This window comes from Priapulus caudatus, unplaced genomic scaffold (assembly GCF_000485595.1).
Source record: "Priapulus caudatus unplaced genomic scaffold, Priapulus_caudatus-5.0.1 Scaffold2757, whole genome shotgun sequence".
NCBI classification, from domain to species: domain Eukaryota; kingdom Metazoa; phylum Priapulida; class Priapulimorpha; order Priapulimorphida; family Priapulidae; genus Priapulus; species Priapulus caudatus.
In genome coordinates this window covers 4,338-11,422 of record NW_014579818.1, presented here as the reverse complement: position 1 = coordinate 11,422, position 7,085 = coordinate 4,338, and the positions used below count along the sequence as shown (strand labels likewise).

General features: G+C 38.7%; 1 protein-coding gene across 2 annotated transcripts in view; it reads right to left on the bottom strand.

Moving 5' to 3' along the window:
- LOC106819029 (probable G-protein coupled receptor 139) overlaps window positions 1-1,538 on the bottom strand; it is an 11,033-nt gene extending 9,495 nt beyond the window's left edge. The window contains exon 1 of one of the 2 annotated variants that reach the window (XM_014823687.1): window positions 1,453-1,538. The gene's annotated coding sequence lies outside the window, so the exon portion shown is untranslated. The remainder of the gene's footprint in view (window positions 1-1,452) is intronic. The other variant, XM_014823688.1, reaches the window with a different exon arrangement.
- Between the last annotated feature and the right edge of the window lie 5,547 nt (window positions 1,539-7,085).

Genomic DNA, 7,085 nt, shown 5'->3' with positions numbered 1-7,085 from the left:
CACACACACACACACACACACACACACACACACACACACACCCCCACACACACACACACGGTGTGTACCGGTAAATGTCCTATTAAACGATGAGAGCATAATATATGAATATTTAGGTAATATGAAAGCGTACACGCGGACCAATTAGCACCGTGGATCGCCCTCTTCGTCAGATTCGACTAATTAGCACAAGGACTAATTAGCATGTACACGGCGTACGTCTCTGGAGGTATATTAATGCTAAACCACGTGCATTGTTTTACGACAGCGTAAATATCATGCCATTACTCATTTTCTCGTAGTTTATAGGCATTCTCTTCAAACCCATAATAAATGAAATCGGAAAACGCAAAATACATTATAGATATGCTAGATACGCGTATCATAGTTATTTCCTCAGCCAGACGTTTGTACGATGATTGTTGTACGACAGTTGAGCGACGATTGTAAATAACAACATGAAACTACACAGAAATTCAGTATTTATTATATTTATTTAATATTTTATAGTAATATTATTATATTATATATGTATATAATTATTTCCTATTATATTATTATGAGTATTATTATTAATATATTTGATTTTTATACTTAAATCAATTAGGTTAATATTTATTATTATGATATTAATATTAGTCTTAACTACAATCAATAAATAATGACATCTGTATTTTTTTTATTATATTATCAGGTATTATCATATCGAAATATCCATATTTTTCCGATTATTCACACGCCTATGATTAACTTTGCTAATATTTGACCTGGTTATATAACCACTATTCTACTGATCGGCGGTCACAAGCCCGACATTCGTGCCCCATCTTCTATACCCTGACGATAGCACCAAGCAACAAACGTATAGGCCTACCCACGAAACGCAATGGGAGGGCTGTTCGTTCTCGCCAAAGGGCCAAGCACAGGAAAAGAAAGGATGAAACGGAGTTTACCCGCAACCTAACCGCTCAAATAAAATAAAATAAATTATTATAACAGGAATCAGCACTGACAACATCATAGTATGCTGCCACTTAAATGACATAAACTAAGCAAATAGATATCAACCCCGCGTTGCGTCTTAGTGAACCACTCATTGCACTTTTCATCGCGGATTTCAACTCAATTTCCGGATTTTAAGTTCAGGGTTATTCAAAAGGTTTTATACATCGCCCTTTCCTGCGAACCATAGCTAAATTTATTCACACAAAAAAGAAGATAGTTTAGTTGGATTCGGTTTTGTAACACGAAGGCCTACGTGGAGCAAACACAGGAACTCATTATAAACATTGAAATCGCAGCACGGATAAACGAGAGCGACTCCAACTTATTCCATACAGAAAATCCAGTACCTGCTAATAGACACACACGCGCGCACGCACGCACGCACACACACATATATAATTATAAGTGAAAAGGGGTATAATCAACTATAAAATTATATATACGCACCGTTGATCTGATAACTGTACATGTACCTGCACTTCTCCACGACGCGTCAGCTTGTCTGTGCAATTGGTCGCTATACTCAGTTTGCGCACGTTACACGACGTGCAGTAAAAGATGACATTGTGACGGCTGCGGGCCGAACAGAATTTATAGCAGCAGCCTCCTTATCTTGTCAGGCCCCGCCTTCGTGTGCGCGCTTGCGTATGAGCCTCGCTTGTGGACGTCGTAACTAAATACAGGTATTCAATTGTGATACCTGTTGATTGCTAGCAGCATTACGCGAAGGTTATCTCACGCCTCGGTGGGTGAATTATTATCGGTTATTCCCACAGATGTGATCGTATTGATATAAACACCCTCGGCAGCACGTCATGTAATTATACTGGCTGCTAAGGCTTTGGGGTGTCAGATATATCGTTGGAGCATATTCGCTCTCAAATTATAGCTGACCTAATTGCGAACGCCGAACTCAACATGCCATCGCCGAGCTCATGTTCCAATTTACTCTCAAGAGATGGATTTGTTAGCTGGGGAACGTCATCCTCATATGACAATAACACTAATTATAATAATTATTAATTTATTATAAATACTCGTTATGATTTCACTACCTTCAGACTTTGTCGTTATGAATGCACCTTAGCTTGTTACTCAGTCACGTATAAAGATAACAAACATTGAATTACAAATCTTGGTGGAATGCGCACTTTTATTCATAGAAGCCAGGTATGAAAAACACACTTGCTGTTTTTATCTAATATAAACCTGCCCTATTTCCAAGCTTGGTCTGTATTGTATGTCCTACTCTAGATAGCAGCAGCAAGCAGCCACAGCGGCGCGGCAGCAGTAGTAGCAGTTTAATTGCAATAGCTGCCGCCTGCTGTCTGCAACTGTTACTAACATTGTTAAATCTACTAATGCTGCAGCAAAATTCTTAAAATATTATTACTAATGCCCGGCGGACACGTGAGTTATTTTACTCAAGTAAAATGACGCAGGAGTCAAATTACTCAACGAAAATCCGCCGCACACGTGAGTAAAATGACGCACGAGTCAAATTACTCAACGAAAATCCGCCGCACACTTAGTAAAATGACTCATGCGTTATTTTACTTGAGTAAAATAACTCACGTGTGCACCGGGCTTAACAATAATATTATTCAATAATTAGGCCTACGTACTGCATATAAATCAGGAGTCTATCAATATTGATAGACTCCTGATATAAATCGCATACAAGTACCAAATGCGATGTTTCATAGAGAACAAATTTGACTGATGCAATAGTGCAAAAAGCGCTTAAAGGGACAGTAGCCTCTAGGATTTTACTGCATACAACTGTACTTACTGTATAACAAATCGTCTATACCACTAATGTATTTAAACATCAACGCTACGAAATTTGAAACGGCCATGACACCCGCGACCGTGCTGTCACCCTGAAAAGTTGCGTATTTGCATTTTTATTTTGCAGGTAAATGACGAGGGCTAATCACAAAGTGCAATTATATTTATACCTAAATGCTATTTAACCGACGATATTCATTTTAGGGCAAATTTATCCATATTATAACTGAAACTATATGTCCGTTTATAAGATATTACAATCCTTTTGCCTTTTAAATGATAAATAAGAATACCCTGGTCTGTAGCCGCCTTGCTGGACAAAGTGCCGTTTGCGCCAACTTCTGGCAGATCGTGGCGCTCTGAGTGGCGCCACGCGTCGTTGTAATCAACTGTAATGTGTTAGTTTTAAAACATTTTTTAACAAATATGTTCTAATGGTGATTGAACATGAAACTTTTTATGTAGCGGCAATTATAACCTAAATTAGCTGAAAATAACCATAGAAGCCTGAGGCTACTGTTCCTTTAAAATATAATAAAATAATAAAAAGTAAAACTATAATTTTCGATACTGGGCACCGCACGTAGAATAAACACATTGGCAACGACGAAAGATATAACAGGATGACAAATTGGTAAAACGTTTTAATAATTACGTTATTGCTAAACTGGTATTATTTCATCTGTGAGACTGTGGGTATGCTTTCGTTTTCAGACTTCTCAGTGTAGCGAAATTCTAATACTATATGCCTTGACGTTAGATTTATAGTACTAGTAGGTATACCTTACTATGCAGAATATCGACAACAAACGCAAACAGCAGGAAGAGTTTTGCATCATTATACATTATAATCATCATCCATTTTATTTTATTGATGGTACATGTTTTATTTTTGTTATTGCATAATGGCCATGGTTTATAATAAATGGACAAACACCAGTTAAACATAAACATACTGAAAACGTGTATTCGCCACAACGGAAGCGGAAGTACGCATACATTGAAAACCCGGACGCATATTAACATAAACCAAAACAAGGAACTAGTCTCAACACACCTCCCCTTTTCCAACCGATGTAAGATACAGGAACACAATTATACAATATGGCTGCAACATAGTGCATCCTACTTGCCTGAGAGGGAATCCTGATAATTACAATTCTAAAATGTCTTTGTTACTCGATGAGTGTCTTTGACAGTTCTTGGTACCATAATCAAAGTTCCTCTTAGCAAGTTCTCTGTTAAATAATGTAAAAGTCTTGCAATTATCTCAATATAACATATAAATGTAAAACAATTGTAAGAATGTAACACTAAGTAACTGAAGCTGAGAGTGTCCCCCAGGGTACTGCCGAAACGTACCCTGGTACTATCTAATATGCCGGACCGTACCTCGCCTACTCCACTAACGAGTCTAGGGAATCGCCTACGCCTACTCCCTAACCCTAACCATATCAGATAGTTACCAGGGTACGTTCTGGTATACCGGACCGTACCAGGGTACGTTCCGGCAGTACCCTGGGGGACATAGACCTATGAGCCTAACTGAAGGTATTGGGTAGACTGTCCAACACATCAAACCATCATTAAGGGGCTATTCTGCCCCTTTTCCACTGAACATAGTGACCCATAAACTAGTTTAACCTTAATGTTTACAATAACAAATGTAGTCATCGATTCTATTCCATGGATTCAATGAGTCTTTTTGGAGGTCTTACGTTTCGTTGTGGACGACTCATTGCTTAACTTGCTACTGGAGTCGCTGTTATGTAGTAGGGCTTGTGTCATGTTGGCTTGAATCTGGTGGTTTCACCACAGAGTCTGGTATCCATGAGTTATCAGCTGTGTCTGGCTTCAGATCACGTCTATTTCTACGGAGTATGAAGCCTCGTTGTGTCTCCACTTCGTATGATCTATCTGCACTTTGCTTGACAACAACTCCAAACTCTGCCCATTGTTCCTTGCTGTGATCATAGATTCTCACATTATCTCCAGCATTCAAGTACTGTAGACACTTAGCACCTTAGTATTGTTTTTGTTTCCCTTTCTCCATCTCCTTTCTATGTAGTACTTCTACATCTCTCTCGGATTTCAGTAGGGATGAATGGATTGGAAGTGTAGTCTTAATTCGATGTTTCATTAGCAGTTGTGCTGGTGACTGGCCACATGGTAATGGTGAGGCGCGATAGGCAAGTAGACCCTCATACAGACTGCCTTTCATTATAACCTTCTTTGCTGTCTTAACTGCACTCTCTGCTAATCCATTGTTCCTTGCAGTGATCATAGATTCTCACATTATCTCCAGCATTCAAGTGTTGTAGACCCTTAGCACCTACATCGTAGTATTGTTTTTGTTTCCCTTTCTCCATCTCCTTTCTCTCTAGTACTTCTCAGTAAATACATGATATAACATTACTTTGAGGAAAATGTGCTTAGAAGCACCTCAACAGCCGTGTATTTAACATAGATGAATTTAACAAGAAACAAATTGTAGTATGCACATGCAGCATGGCTTTTACAAATACAACTCTTAGATGTTTCATGCACACATTCAGTAAGTGTAGCATGGCACTGATGCAAGCATTCCAGTAGTTAGCCCAAAAATCATTTATGAGATTAAAAAATGCAAATTTACATGATACTTTAAGGATACTGTTTAGCTTTTGCACGGGTATTGCTCTAATGAAGAGTAATCGTTTATTGACAAATGAATCAAATCAATCACGCGTTTTATTTATAGATGAGGTGTATCACTATGCTCAAGCTGAAAATTTTCATGAAATTTCCAGCACCTAATTATGTGACAAACACAAATGTTAAATTTTTATGTAAAAATGGAATTTTGGATCTTTCTCAATTACGACAGTGTGGAAGCAAAATTTTTGCCACAAGTTAAGCACAATACGTACCAAAATAGAGCGTCAGGATTTTTCTTTAAGTTTTATATTTACCGAGGAAAATGGAAAAAACTGCTTAAAAGTAACTCAAGTTGTATGTTCCAATTGAAAAATTGGCATAGCTCATAAAATACGGCACTTTTAAAATAACAATCCCTGAAGCACTTTTTTACAGCAATATGTTGTACCATTAAAATGAATGTATAATTTAATTATTCTCCGAGTTGTAATCACAGAGAAATATCCCTTTATACATCGGCTACTGTGGCAGAAATCGAAATGGAAAAATCAGCGTTTTTCTATTTTTCACAATGAGTGACCGCCTGTGTGCAAAATGGGTGAACGTATGTGAAACATCTACTGTTAGTACTTACTGCGACATATCCATGTCTAAATCCAACCACTTAATTGGTCAAATGTTCTATGCACCTTGAGAAATTGTAAGAAATTACGAGGTTACCACATGCAATTCGATCCGAAACGCATGAACATCGCCCACTGCATGACATCACTAATCTGTGTGTCAACAAACCTGGGCAGTGGTAATGAGGAACGTTATTAATTTATGGCCACACGGCAAAAGAAAGAATGGTTGCGGTTAGCAACCGGCTACTCTTGATTGCATCTCAACGTCACCAATACATGTGTATTTAAACAGCTGTGGGCCACTGCACACGTGAGTAGGCAATGAGAACGCTCTAAACGTTCACATGCATAGGCATATATGGAGAAATGAGTGTGTACAGAGGTGGCACCTAGTGTTAGCGATCGTATAAGAATGAAACCGAAAAATCGATAAAATTTCGTAGAAAAGCTGGACAGTAACCTTCAAAAAGAAATGATTTATTCATTCCACAGATTTTCTAATGGAAGATAATTAAATATTGGAGAGTTCACTTAAAATCAAGATGATACAATTATCCAAAACAAAATGTATTCACTGTTTAGGAATAATCAAAGTATTAATACTGTGCAGTATTTGGTAGTTAAAGCACCTAGAGACAAGTAACCTATTTTCAGCCACCCCAGGTTTTATATAACGCAGTGGCTACGCGTCCGGAACCGGTCACCTAGCCTCCAGGCTACGCATCCGGACATCCACTCACACAGTGATCGCGCGACTTGCGTACACGCATGGTTGCGCAATGAGACGCTCTGCTGATTGCCGTAAATATACAATATATGCACTGCTGCCGTCTATCCTTTCATCCGTCCTCTCTCGCTCTCTGTCTCTCTCTCTCTCCTTCACACACACACGCACAGCTCTCTCTCTCGCTCTCTCACACACCTCTAGCTCTCTCTCTCTCACACACACCTCTAGCTCTCTCTCTCTCTCTCTCTCTCACACACACACACACACACACACGTGCTCACACACACACACACGTGCTC